The following is a 15,206-nucleotide window of genomic DNA, read 5'->3' as shown; positions in this document are numbered from 1 at the left end:
TGTATATAGTTATTGTACTTATTGTATACAGTTTTTCTTATATTTATAACCTTTAACAATTTTAGACAAAAAGGGGGAAATGTGGTGATATATTGTTTACCCTAATATACTTTGCCTGAAGATCAGAGAACAAAACAAACCACTAGATTAAACATAGAAGCCAGACAGTGGTGGCACACACCTTTAATCCTAGCACTCAAGAGGTAGAGATCTCTGGATCTCTGTGAGTTCAAGGTCACACTGGGCTACATGAGATTAACTCAATCTAGGAGAGAAACAGAACCAGGCAGTGGTGGCACACACCTTTAATCCCAGTACTTGGGAATCACATGCCTTTAATCCCAGCAAGAAAGGTATATAAGGCATAAGACAGGAACTAAAGGCTTTTCAGCCTGAGGAGTCCTAGAGGTAAGAGGTGATTTGTTCCTTTGTCTCTCTGATCTTTAAGCATTTACACCAATATCTGGTACTTTTTTTTTTATAAGACCACTGAGGAATTCATGTTAAACTAAGTGAAAAAAATAAAAGAAAGATTATATGTTCTCATGGTCAGTATGCTATGCTGTATCACCTCATTTCACCCATTCTATTTCTCTGTAAGTGACACAATGTTATTATCTGTAGTTCATAGGCCAGATGACTGAGGCTCAGAGGATTTAGGGGTCTGTCCACCTCCCCCCATGCCAGTTATGGCAGAGGTATGATGTAAGCACATTGCACTTGACTCTCTGGCTCATAACCCTGATTATCTCCACTGTCCTCTGAAAGCTGAGAAATGTCCTTGGCAAGGAGAAATAGTGTTTTTAAGAGGAAGCATGGCCTTAGTTTCAGAAGAATTTTGGGAAATCTGAATCTGTGCTTTGCAAGTGGGGCTCACAGCTTTTGGAAGTTTGCTTATCACTCTGCACTCCTTTGTAGAGGTTTAGAAGCCCCTAAGACGGTACAGGCTGTGTGGTGGAGATTGACATATGCTTACTATTGGGCCTGATTTTCATTTTCTGGTGAGAAGAATGACTCACTTGTGTGTATATACATATATACACACACACACTTGAGACCTATGATTGACTTATTGTTGGAAACAAATTTTAAACTGTTGTAATAAAGGCAGGCGTGGTGGTGTGCACCTTTAATCCCAGTACTCAGGAGGCTGAGGAAGGCAGAGGCCAGCATGGTCTACAAAATGAGTTCCAGGATAGCCAAAGCTGTTACAGAGAAAACCTTTCTCAGAAACCCTGTCACACACCCCACATATTGTAATAAATGGAGACAGTTTATTTTGAAGGGATTAAAAACCCTGGATCAAGTGCAATTCTACTAGGTTTTTTACTATATGTGTGATTTCATCAGGACTTTTTGTTTTGTTTTGCTTTGGAGTAATGAATGGAATTATTTTAACTGAATGCTAATGTGGTGAGTGCCAGGTGAAAAATCCAACTGAAATGCTGTCACGAGATTTTTTTGTTTTACTGACAGGAGGTGTCATGTTCTCTCAATTCCTGATGTATGGAGTGTGAACTGATAAATAGTTTAGAGATGAAGCCGTCAGTCACCATTATTACACTCAAGCAATTATCTTTTCTGATGGCTTGCAATGTTAGCCATGAAATTTAGGTTCTGAGTTGTGGAAGCAAAGAAAAAGTAAATAACAGTGATGATGGTGATGATATGGATGTGATCAGAAAATGAATAAGAAGGTAGGAAAATCAAGGGCTGCACAATAGGCAGAAGGACTTCCTGGTGTTTTAGAGGCCATTAAAGGAAACAAAGCAAGAAAAAGGTGGACTAGCTTCCTGACCTGGTGGAGACTGCAGGCGAGCCTGTAGGGAGACTAATGATGATGGGATCTCTTGTATGGCCACAAGCAACATCTCCCAGATTTTCCACTTTGGCTTCTCTCCCACTGTATTTCTCTTGCACTTTTTAGTCCTGTGGGAACCCCATGCATGTTTTTGAGGTGAAGCTAAGGATATGTAAGTAGAGTATATATCTTATTTGAGTTCAGTGGAGGTACATCTGTGTATTTCTCATCATCCCTGTCATATATTTAACTTACTACCTCCTCACCATGGCACAGCAATGCTTCCAGGCACATTCATATGGCCAACTTGATGAGTGCAATTACTCACTGGGATGTGGCCAAAGTGATATAAGTATGTGACATTAGTACATCTTCAGGCTCTGAGCGAGTGATGAAGGCACAGGTGTAAGCAGTAGAAACAAGGTTTGAAATGAGCAGAACTAGAAGCTAGTCTATGGAAAATCTCTCTTATACTTGGATATAAAAAACTGATTGGATTCATCAAATCCTATCAGTCAATACCCTCACCTGTCAGGCACATACTTAATAGTGAGCTATGAAAATTTATTATATTCTTGACTTTTGAAGGAGATAAGGATTTATATGAAATACAATCTGTCAGAATGGCTACAAGCCACCTTGACTCCAACCTGAGGCTGAAGACATCAGTTGGAACAGGAGTGGCAGAACTTTGGAGGTGCACAGTTGGGACCTGGCTTTCATCTGTGGAAGGCTGTCTGCACTTGAATTTGGAATGGGCCAGTGATGGAGTATTGTCAGCATGATGGCAGGAGGTGAGTTTATAGTTCTCAGAAAAATGAGCTGTGCATAAAAATACCTTCTCAAGGAAGTCAGGACAGGGGCAACAGCTTGGTGGAATGCAGAAATGGGAGACCATGGAAGAGAACAGGAAGAGTAGTTCATATTTCCATATACTTCTGCCCCCATTTACACATCTCACTACTGACAGCAGCCTTCCCAACTTACCTGACACTCCATCACCAAATCCTGACAAGCAATTCAGTGTTTGACCACAAAGTGATGAATGACACTAGCCAACTAACAGGATAAACCAACTTTAAAACATACACCTATACTTTACCTGACAAAATCTACAAAAATATCTTTTCAAGAAGCCTGGGGAGCTAGATAAGAACATTGACAACTAGGTGAAATCAGGTCAATAGTACACAAACATAGTGCGAAATTAAAAATGCTAAAATCATATGACAGGACCAAATGACTATTCTGGAGCTGAAGGTTATAGTGCATAGATTGAAACTATGCAGAAAGTTATTTGTTGCCTACTCAGTCGGCAGAAGAATCAATAACGTTGAAGACACATCACTTGAAATTGCCAGCCAGGAAGGAGGACAGAAAGAAAAAAGAATGAAAAAGTAAAGAAAACCCACAGAATATGTGTAAATATGGATTGAAAACAGACTTCACCATAACGGAACTCAGAAGTAAGGACAGAGAGTTTCAAAAGCCAGAGGAGAAAAAGTCATCACATATGAGGGAATGGTCAGCAAAAATCTTACCACCCACAGGCAGAGAGGGATGATATAAAGTACCTAAAGGAAGGGTTGCCAGGGAAGGCCACTGATAAAGTGGTCAATCCAAGACCCTGTCTTAGATAAACAAAAGCTAAGGCAATCTATGGCTACTAGACCTGCTGACAAGAAATGCTAAATGGATCTCTAGTCAAAATAAAAATATGTTGAAGATACTAAAAACCATGAAAATAAAGAACTCATTTCAAAGGCCAGAGTCAAATCAAATTCAGAGCATCCTGATACTGGAGGGGTGATGTCTTTATTTATTCAACTTTTAACCCTAATGCAAAAGTTGAAAGACAGACATATTAAAATAACCAAACCCACAATAACTTATAAATAGATATGCAGTATGTAAAAGATATAAATTGTTGGTTGGTGGGATGGCTCAGTGGGCAAAGCTGCTAGCTGCTGGCCTGACGACCTCAGATCCCTGGGAAGGAGAGAGCCAATTCCTACAGCTGTGTCTGGTGTGTCAGGGGCCATGTGCTAGTGAGGAGCTTGCGTTGTAGCTCTGGACAAACTGTTCCTTTTGTAGTGGAGTAACACAAACATGCCATACAGTTATGAGGAACTATGCAATCATGTGTGCTTCCTGCTTAGAAGTGTGTCTTGAATGATTGTGAGGAGTTCAAGGAGAGTCAATGCCTGGAGTTCATACACAACAAACTCTCCCAAACTGTAAATGGAGGCTGAATTATTTAGGAACTTGCCAATCCATTTAGTCAGGAAAATTGGATCTCTTCCTGTCACATTTAAAAGAAAGATCCTTACTGAAGGCATGGTGTCCTTTTTTTCCCCCCTTCTTTTAGTTGCCTAAGGAATTAAAAGAAGATCTAATTTAGGAAAGCTTTTTGACTTAAGAAAAATCAGACTCTCAGTATGTTGGAAAGCATCTTTGAAAAGTGATCTCTATCTGCATTACAATTTTATTGAAAATATCAAATATTGAGATTTTATGCATTTAATTTACAGTCTACCCACTCTATAGAAACAACATTACAATATATGTTAAATCTAGTGATTTGTTTTTCTTCTAGGGATGAATAAATTATCCTTGGGGAGTTGCCTGGTGGGGGGAAAACACCTCAACTTTGTATCAAAGCTATAGTTTAGAAGAAGAGTTCATTTTAAATCCTGTCTTTAAATTTGGTAGTTAGTTGAATGCTGTGATTTAATGGGATATTTCTAAAAATACTCAGAACACAGATCAGCTTCTCATTTTGTTTTGAGTGAGTTGCATGGTATACTAATGACTCAAGGCTTTGCTGTTTATATTCCCCTGAGATTTACAAGTAATAATGAGAAACTTCATATTCTCAAATAGCCTTTCCACTTGACAGTGGTGAGACTTTTGCCGATTTTACAGACTCCCCACTTGGTTGTCCACTGGAAGATATTTTGTTCTCTTTTTAATATTATTATTTTTCTTCCTCATCTGAAATGCAATGTAGTGTTTTTGTTGATCCATTTCCTAGATTACTCTTTTATTGACTCATCCTTTTCTTTATAATGTAGAGAATTTCCTTTACCTTTCTCTTCTTGCCTGACTAGATGAGATTCCTCCTGCTTTGGCTTTTATTTTGAAAGGTGGTTGAACCAAGATAAGCATATCTGTCTTCCTTTCCCAGGTTGGTCTTCAGACAGTAGCTTCTATTCTAGCACCCTTTACCTCCAGTCATATGATATAACTACAGTCAGTAGTGAGGCAGTCACATACTCTATCTTCTTACCGCTCTCCCCCAAGTGGTCCATCTAGTCACACAAACAGCTCACACTTCTGCATTTTTCCTCCAGTTTCACCTCAACTCATCCTGTTCATCCCGCATCATCGTCAGCTCATTCCTCTCTAAAGGTGATGTTTTACAGAACAAGCTATAAAATAAAATGGACAGAACAAGCTATAAAATAAAATGGATGAATTCCATTAAAATTCATAAGTACAATTGCTCTTTGAGAGACATCACTCATAAGATGAAAAGGTAGCCTATTTGACAAAGGACTTGTAGCTAGGACATATTAACAGTCTTTCAACTCAATAAAAGAAACACTATTGAACAAGAAAGTAGACAGACTATTTGATTATATACTTGACCAGAAAGATCTACAAATGACATCACTAATCATAAGGATAATGAGGATTAAGATCACAATGAGTTATTAGTGTGACTGGACATGTTTATATTATTATAAAAATGAAAATCATCAAAAGTCCTGAGTGTTCAGCAGTGGAATGACTGGAATGCTTGGACAGTGTTTGATGGGAACACATATTGCTTAGTTCAGATTTGGAAAGCAACTTGGCAGTGTTAATGAGTGCATGCCACCATACTGAGAAATTCCACTCCTAGTTTTCCACCCAAGAGGAAGATAAATGCATTCCAAAGTTCTTACCATTTTTGATGATAGCAGAAAAAGAAAAGAAGAGGATTGGAGAAAAGGAAGTAGAGGGAGATGGAGAAGGAAGACAATTAAAGAAAATGATTCATAGCCGGGCGATGGTGGCGCATGCCTTTAATCCCAGCACTCGGGAGGCAGAGCCAGGCGGATCTCTGTGAGTTCGAGGCCAGCCTGGGCTACCAAGTGAGCTCCAGGAAAGGCGCAAAACTAGACAGAGAAACCCTGTCTCGAAAAAAACCAAAAAAAAAAAAAAAAAAAAGAAAAGAAAATGATTCAAACAAATGTCCATTATTGCTGAGTAAAAGCACCGTGCTACCTCCATGCCACCCAGTCCTACTGAACAACAGCAAGGAAGGCCCCTGGCCCATCTTAGGACATCTTACTGGGTCAAGAAGCCAAACAGGAATCTGTGCTGTGCAATCTCATTTACATCACATTTTTAGAGAAGGTAAAACTGTAACAATGGGAAGCAGATTCATGAGCAGGGGAACTGTGGGGCCCAAGAGCACTAGAGAGCTCTGGGGAGATGGAATATTGTACAGTCTGAGTGTGATCATGATCACCCACTTTATACACTTGCCAGAATCTATTCAACTATATCTTTAAAACAAGTAAGTTTTTTTCTAAGTTGCTCTTTCCTGAAGCTGTTTTGATAAAGGAATACTTATCATGGATTATTTGGGAAACCTGGAAATACAGTGTATAAAAGAGAACTTCACTTTACTATTGTTTTTAGGATAGAATAATAATAGAATTCTACAAGAAGTACAAAATCAGTTTGTGCAGCCCAGTAGATGCCCACACACCTGTGAGGTGGTGACTCAGATGGAGGACCTGAGCATGAAAGTATCACTGCCTCACCTGCCTTCTACCAAACACCCCTGTGATGTGACAACACAACTTAGGTTTTGGCTTCTCAATTTTCATTCTTATCTGTGGAATCACATGGAAGCTTCATTCAGTACTTGGTTCCTTGAGTGCCATACCACTGGGCAGGATTTGTTCATTTATTGTCTGAAAGCCCTCTTGTGTATTGTTCATAGTATTGATTGTTGTTCAGTGCCCTTGGAATCAGTACAATGGTCTTGCTTTCATCTCTGTAACCTGTTCTATCTTTCTCTTTCCCTTGCTCAGTGTTATGACTAGGGGGTTGTTTTGACTTTACTGCCTTTAAAACTACATTTTGGTTTGTTGATTTATTTTTGCCATTGATCTCTCATTTATAAGTTGTGTTTTCATTTTCATTGACTATGTATTTAAACTTTTGTTGAGATTTATCATTTGAGTCTCCAAGTGAGGCAATGCCCTAGCAAAGACTTTCCCTGCATTAAAAAGGTTTCATGGTGGAAACACTCTCAATATATGATTAAAGTGATTGCCACAGTTTTTTGAATTTAAACCCATATTGTTGGTGTCTCCCAGGACTGTGGTCCAGGAGCTTTCCACTCTTGCTAGCCTGCACTTAATGGAGTTAGCAAAGTCATTTCTACCAGTGGACCAGCAAGGCTTCCAAGTTTATACTCCAGGCAAGGAGATCTCAGTTGAGGTTCTTCCTACCCACTTGACTCTTTATGATCCTGGGACCATAGTTCAATGATGGGACAACAAAAGCCCATTGCTTTTGGTTTGCGTAGCTTCTCTCTTGTAATAAGAATGGGATGAGAACTTTCAAGCTCAGCCTATCAGAACTGAGCTCACACACACACACACACACACACACACACACACACTAATCATGCCTGCTGTCCTCTGTAAAGTTTAGACCACAGCTTGCTTGTTTAGGTTTGAATTTATATGACTGTAGGTTTGCCATAGACCTTAGTTATGCAGAAACAAATGAAAATCTCTGGCTTGTGTAGCTAGAGTTTTCCTGCCTTGCCCACAGTCAGGACAAATCTTTGTCACCCACCAGTCCTACAGCCGCTCAGACCCAACCAAGTAAACACAGAGACTTATATTGCTTCAAACTGTATGGCTGTTGCAGGCTTCTTGCTAACTGTTCTTATAGCTTAAATTAATCCATTTCTACAAATCTATACCCTGCCACGTGGCTCATGGCTTACCGGCATCTTTTCATGCTGCTTGTCAGGGTGGCAGCTCCAGGCAGTTTCCTTCTGCCTTGCTGTTCTTTCATTTCTCCTCTCTGTTAGTCCCGCCTATACTTCCTGCCTAGCCACGGCCAATCAGGTTTTATTTCTTGACCAATCAGAGCAACTTGACATACAGACCATCCCCCAGCACAGCCAAGTGCAGACCATCTCAGACACCTGCCCGTGGTCCTAATCATCCTCTATGCGGACCTGCTGGGTAAAACCATGAGGTACCTGAGAACAGGCTCCCACAGGACATACAGAACATCCCACAGCAGGCTTGTTTCAGTATCTCAAATGTTTCTGAGTTTGATCGGAATTCATTGCTGACCCTTGAAGTAGCACCCTTGGGGATGAAACTCTACCCACCCATCTCTGATACTGATTTACCTTCCTCTCTCATTCCTCTCTCCCTCCATTCCTTCCTCCCTCCCTTTCTCCCTTCCCTTCCTCCCTCTCTTCCTTCTTCTCTCTCTCCTTTCCTTCCTCTCTCACCCTTTCCTCTGCCCTTCCTTCCTTTATTTTTTCTTTCCTCTCTCTCTTCCTTCCTTTCTTCCCTCCCTCCTTCCCCCATTTTCTCTTTCCTTCCTTCCTTCCTTCCTTCCTTCCTTCCTTCCTTCCTTCCTTCCTTCCTTCTTTCTCTCTTTCTTCTTTTTTCTCTCTCTTTCCTCCCCCCTCCCTCCGTCCCTCCCTTCTCTCTCTCTCTCTCTCTCTCTCTCTCTCTCTCTCTCTCTCTCCTGGAATTTGCTTCATAGATCAGGCTAACCTTGAACTTAGAGATCCACCTGCCTCTGCCTCCAGAGAACTGAGATTAAAGGTGTATACCACCACACCTGGTTCTTTCTTTCTCTATTTCTGCAGCATTGCCCCTCTTATTATTAAATTTCACTCCTGTTCTTTATTCCTACAGAGATTCCTAGAGGGTAACTGCAGTATGTCATGCTGTGTCTATTGAGACTCTGAGACCATCCAGCTAACCTATGGCATCACGACTCAGATCTGACAATGGGCCTGACTTAACTATTATTCCAGTAAATTCTTATCTGGAATATATAGCTTATAAATGAATAAACATCAGTGTTTTCTCTAGGAAATTATTGATTGGTTCAGAAAAATTGTTACCTCATATGGGTAAAGTGTTTGCTATCTAAAAAGCGATTTGTTGTTGTTGTTCGGTTGGTATTTTGGGGGCAGTCACTCTATATAGCCTTAGTTGGCCCTTGGAATTGCAGCAATTCTCCTGTTTCAGCCTCCAACATATGGGGATTGCAGGCATGTTTTACCATGCTAGGCTCCCAACAAGAGTTTTCATTTTATTTAAAAAATACATATTTTTAAGGATTTAATTTATTTTAATTATGTATATGTGCTTGAGTCTGCATGAGGACATGTGCATATAAGTGCAGATATTATCGGAGGTCCTTTGGAGCTGGAGTTACAGGAAGTTGTGAGCCACCTGACATGGTGTTGGAAATGGAACCCTGGAAGAGCAGCAAGCATGTTTAACTGTTGAGCCATCTCCTTTTAAAAGTGTTTTAAAAGCTTCTTTTAAGAGCCTTGCCTTATTGCTGAATTCATCAACAATTAGACTTGCCACTAACTAATTTGGCAAACCCTAATCATCTCCCTACCTGGAGAGACTGACTGAGGACCTCTGCTTTCTATGTGTATTTTCTTTTCTGTCCTCCATTCTGAGAGTCACTGATTTTTGTGCCTTGGGATGCAGGGTTAATGAATTTAGCAGCAATTGATGCATTGGACTTTTTTTTTGGCTTGAACTTCTTCTTCTTCTTCTTCTTCTTCTTCTTCTTCTTCTTCTTCTTCTTCTTCTTCTTCTTCTCCTCCTCCTCCTCCTCCTCCTCCTCCTCCTCCTCCTCCTCCTCCTCCTCCTCCTCCTCCTCCTCCTCCTCTTTTGGTTTTTCAAGACAGGTTTTTCTGTGTAGTTTTGCGCCTTTCCTGGAAATCGCTTTGGAGACCAGGCTGGCCTCAAACTCACAGAGATCTGCCTGCCTCTGCCTCCCCAGTGCTGGGATTAAAGGCGTGCACCACCACCACCGCCACCCAGCTGGCTTGAACTTCTAATACTATCAGAACTTCTACAGTAAATATATTGATTATATTCCACTGTAATCTGCAAAAACACTCAATTTGTCTGAAAAAAAATCAAATAGAACAGATGGGTGAGATTTTGTTGTTGTTGTTGTTGGATTTCACTACCTTCCTGTACCTGGCTCATATCCGTATTCTGAGTTCCATTATAACACATCACTAATTCTGGAACTTCTTATGAATAAGGACATTTCTTATCTAAACCCTACAGGTAAGGGAGCTAGGGACCGAGGCTGCCTGACTTAATCAAGGTCAGTAAGTGAACTGAAGGTCTGGTTGGCTGGGATACAGCCCAGGTCTCTTGATCATGGGTCCTTTGTGCTAGCCCCACTCTGCCGTCAGCAAGTTGTTGACCCCACTGTCATCATAGCTGGCAGAAGACTCCTGGGTCAGTGTCATTTCTGTGGCTTTTATATGAATTGTGTTGCCATTGGCCAACTTAGCAGCAGAGCAATATTTTCAGGATATGGAAAAATCTAGCATAAAATGCTAGTATAAAATAGATGGGATAAGAGAATCCATAAAACATATCAAGTCTTGCAAGGTGTAGCTTCACAATAACAAAATAACTCAAATGTGCTTCAAAATGGAGCTGAAAACATCTAAGATGTACACTCTACCACCCATTATAGATTTTGTGAGGCCAAACCAATTTTTCTTCCGAGTGTGTCAATTATAAATTCTACTGTAAATATTATGTCCTCACATAAACTCATTTGGTTTAATGAAAATATTTATTGTGGTCTCAATGTAAAATGTCTCTCTAGTGCTTGGCAAATTTGTTCAAAGTTGGTGGTGTTTGGGAAGTCTGTAGCACCTTCCTGATGAGGGGGGGTGTTTCTGGAAGGTGTGTCACAGGGTTGGGCCTTTGAGGAATGTATCAGGCTGTACTCCTGGTCTGAGCTAACTGCTGAAATGGGAGGAGCCTCAATGGACAGCTTCCTCTTAAGATCCAAATCACAGCTGTGTTATTCTCCCTCACCTTGCTTCTGCTGGGTATTTTGTCACTGGAATTGCAGCTTCTGCCCATCTCCACCCTGCAGTGTCCCCAACAGTGCCACCAGCAATGATTGTTTATTGTGGGTTCCACTCTGTTTTGCTTTGACTTCTCATTCTTTGTAACTTAGATTATTCACAACAATGCCAAGCCTGACTAAGCAGACTGCTGTTCAGGTCTACTGAGTATCTGACTGTCCCCACTCACCTCAAGTTAACAAGATGAAAACAGTCATTCTGAAGAAGTTTCTGAAGCTTCACAGGGGTGATGAGAAAGAGCTTTTAGTGAGCTACCAGCAAGGCTGTTAACCTTAAACAGAACTCCTGAGGGTCCTGGGTGGCATGGTTTAGCTCCCCTGTTAAACCAGATGTGGTGACAGCTTGATTCAGAGCTGAATGGAGACCCAATGACTGAAGACTTGTTACAAAATTTCTGGATTGTCAGAGTTTAGGCCATAATATTCTCTAATGGAGAAAACTGATTTGTCCTTAGTCTTTTACTTAGTACTTCATGAAAAGCTTTTCTAGCCCCTCCTCTTATCTATCTATATCTATCATCTATCTATCTATCTATCTATCTATCTATCTATCTATCTATCTATCTATCTATCTATCTATCATCATCATCATCATCATCTATTTATTTATCTGTTTATCTATTTATATAGCTCATGTATATGAAACACCACTTGCGTGGAGGTCAGGTGGTAAGTACTGTTACCTAATGAGCCATCTTGCCAGCTTTAAAAGCTTTTCATTTACAATGTTTTTGTTATTTCTTTACAGAAGATGGGTAACATCTTTATACAGTGTCCATATGAATCAAATAATCTCTGGATGAAGAATTTTAGAAAATGGCCTCAGGAATAGGGAACAGAAAAGAGCTGGCCCTGAAAATGAATTCATAGGATGGCAACAATAACATGAGCCAAGAAGGAAAATGTGAATGGAGTGTCAGAGTAAACTAGGCACTGTACCAATTACGGTTGGCTTGGATTGGATGCTCTCAGAACTGTAGCATGAATCTTAAAGGTACTTATTAATAAAATCAAACCTAAGGCCAGTTATTGTGGTGAATGCTGGAAGATCAGAGAGACAGGACAAGCCACAGCTTCCTCACCTTGCCAGTTCCTCAGCTGATCTCGTTTCCCCAGTCTGGAAGCCTCTGAGTTCTCATCTGAATGGGTCTCAGCTGAACTGCTGCTCAAAAGCCTGAAAGCTTAACCAGCCAAATGCTTCTAGTTTCTGGTCCTCACGCCTTATAAACCTTTCTGCCATCACTGCTTGGAATTAAAGGCTCACTTGTTGGGATTAAAGACATGTGTCACTGTGCCTGCCTGTTTCCAATGTGTCCTTGAACTCACAGAGATCCAGAAGGATTTCTGCCTCTGGAATGCTAAGATTAAAGGCATGTGCTATCACTGTCTATCCTCTGTTTAATATTGTGGCTGTCCTGTTCTCTGACCCCAGATAAGTTTATTAGCATGCACAATATTTTGGGGAACACAATACCTCCACACAGAACCAATAGACTTATTGGACCTGGCACACCACTGCAGTGGCTGAGCAGTACCAGGACCTGCCATCTACCAGCTGGAGACTTGGGAAAGCCAGTGATGTAATCAGCCTGGGCACCATGACCTGGAAACCAAAGAGCTAGTAATGTCACCCCAGTTCAAAGACAAGAAAAATCAGGAGAGTGAGATGTTATATCTCAGGCTGAGGGACAGGAGAATGTGGCAGGTGGTCAGTTTTCCACTTCTCCTTTTATTCCACTCAGTCTCTCAGTGACCTGGGTGGTGCTACTTTGGAGGGGATGACAGTTTGGTTCTTAGATGTGGTGAAGACTTCGATCCTGGTCTCGTGCTATTGGAGTGGGAGTGGAAGCTTTAAGAGGTGGGGCCTAGTGAGAGACATTCTAGTCATTAGGAACTTGCACTTGAAGAGAGTTTTAGAATTCTGGTATCTTCTTCATTCTGTTTTCTTCTTTTCTCTTCGTTCCTTCGTTCCTTCTTTCTTTCTTTCTTTCTTTCTTTCTTTCTTTCTTTCTTTCTTTCTTTCTTTCTTTCTTTCTTTCTTTCTTTCTTCCTTTCTCTCTCTCTCTCTCTCTCTCTCTCTCTCTCTCTCTCTCTCTCTTTCTTTTTGGCTTTCTGGGCATGAAGTAAGGGAGTGTTTGCTGTACACTTCTGCCATGATATGCTGCCTTTCAGAGACATGAAAACAATAGGACCAATCAGTCATGGACTGGAACTTCTAACAATCTGAATCAAAATAAACCTCTCTTTCTAAGTTACTTACCTCAGGCATTTTGTTATAGTAATAGAAAATTAACTAAGAGAAGCCACCAATTCAAATGCTTATCTCACCCAAGTATCTTCATAGATGTACATATGTGGTGATATTGTGTTCCCCAATATATTGTGCACCCTAATAAACTTATCTGGGGTCAGAGAACAGAACAGCCACTAGATATAGAGGCCAGAAAATGGTGGCACACACACCTATAATCCTAGCATTCCAAAGGCAGAGATCTATCCGGATCTCTGTGAATTCAAAGCCACACTGGAAACAGCTAGGCATGGTGACACACGCCTTTAGTCCCAGGAAGTGATGGCAGGAAGCAGAAAGGTATATAAGTTATGAAAACCAGGAACTCGAGCCTGGTTAAGCTTTTAGACTTTTGAGCAGCAGTTCGGCTGAGATCCATTTGGATGAGGGCACAGAAGCTTCCAGTTTGAGGAAATAGCATCAGCTGAGAAGTTGGCAAGATGAGGTTAGCTGTGGCTTGTGCTGCTTCTCTGATCTTTCTGCGTTCACCCCAATACCTGGCTCTGAGTTTATTTTTATTAATAAGACCTTCTAACAATTCATGCTACATACATACATAGAGATAATGTTTGATCTGGACACTCCACAGCCCACTCAAGTTGACATGTTACCTCACAAGCCCATCCTTTGTTAGCCTGGCTGGCACACACACACACACACACACACACACACACACACACACACACACACACACTTCTCTTTTAACCATACATAGCCCTCCAAGTTAGTACAGTAAACTCATGGCTTCACCCAGATGATACAACTATCCTGCATGAGTTAAACACATGGGACCCTTCTCCCAGAAGCAAAAGCAGAGTCCTCACATGGTGGTCACTTCTCTATTTGATGTCTGTTAGTTAGTTTTTTACAGTGTTGAATTAACAATACCCAGATGGTGTGGGCATAAGACGTTATACATGCATGTTACATGATGATAGGCCAAGAGAAGACAGAAAGTAAAGACACAAAGCTATACACACCATCAGGGCTTGATCTGAGCAACTGGCCAACAGAATACTGCTCTTACTTCAGGCTACCACAAGAAGAACTTAATATGATTGTGTTTGGAAGTGTAAGATGATGTGTGTAGAAAAGTTGGCTGACCTTCTCTCTCCAGAGGTCTCTTTCTTTGGCTTGTAGGTGACCACCCTTCTGCTCTTAGCTTTCCCTCTGTGCACACATCCCTGGTTTCTCTGTGTGTTCTGATGTGCTTGTCAGATTGGGTTAGGGTCAATCACCTCTCTAAATGGCCTGTCTCTGATAACAGCCATGTTTGAGGTATAGGGGTTATGCCTTCAATGTTTGGATTTGGCGGGCAGCATGATATCCTCTAACACAGTGTGGCAGGTCTCTGTAAGATAACACAGACGTATTCCCCACCAAGTGACTCTTTTCCTCTGTAGCTGAGAAGGAGTGACGCATGGCAGCTCAGGCTGGGGCTCTGAGACCAGCAGCATGGGTTGATGTTGGCTACACTGCTCACCAGCTTTACATCCAAAACAAAAACCTCAGCTTCCATGTACAGGAACTAGAAGTGCCAACAATAAATGTCTCCATGGGTTGCTGAGAAGTTTAAGTGGGCAAATACATGTAATGTGGTTGAGGAAAGCACATAATGTATTCTCTGTAAGCGTGAAGTTTAAAAAATAGCAAAAATTGGTCATAAAATTCTATAATTTGATACTCATACATGATAGTGCTCATAAATAAAGATTTGTATTCTGTAGAGTTGTCTCCATTTTTCATCAAATGAAGTAATCAAAAAGAAAGATGTATAGTTCAAGATGAATACCACAGCTACTGTTTGTGTCACTCGCTGTTCACACACTCCCACACAGCGTACATCTGCCTGACCATCTGTGTTTCTAAAATAAACCCAGTGGTATTTCAGACACCTAATATTATTAATAACGAGAGCTCTTTCTT

General features: G+C 40.9%; 1 long non-coding RNA gene across 3 annotated transcripts in view; it reads left to right on the top strand.

Moving 5' to 3' along the window:
• The window catches only part of LOC121830381 (uncharacterized), a 140,578-nt gene that overhangs the window by 51,488 nt on the left and 73,884 nt on the right, over positions 1-15,206 (top strand). For all 3 annotated transcript variants that reach the window (XR_013052453.1, XR_013052451.1, XR_013052452.1), the window contains exon 5: positions 2,390-2,595. This is a non-coding gene — a long non-coding RNA (uncharacterized LOC121830381). The remainder of the gene's footprint in view (positions 1-2,389; positions 2,596-15,206) is intronic.

This window comes from Peromyscus maniculatus, chromosome 6, assembly GCF_049852395.1.
Source record: "Peromyscus maniculatus bairdii isolate BWxNUB_F1_BW_parent chromosome 6, HU_Pman_BW_mat_3.1, whole genome shotgun sequence".
NCBI classification, from domain to species: Eukaryota; Metazoa; Chordata; class Mammalia; order Rodentia; family Cricetidae; genus Peromyscus; species Peromyscus maniculatus.
Note: the sequence above shows the minus strand (reverse complement) of the source record. Positions and strands in the feature narration are given on the sequence as shown.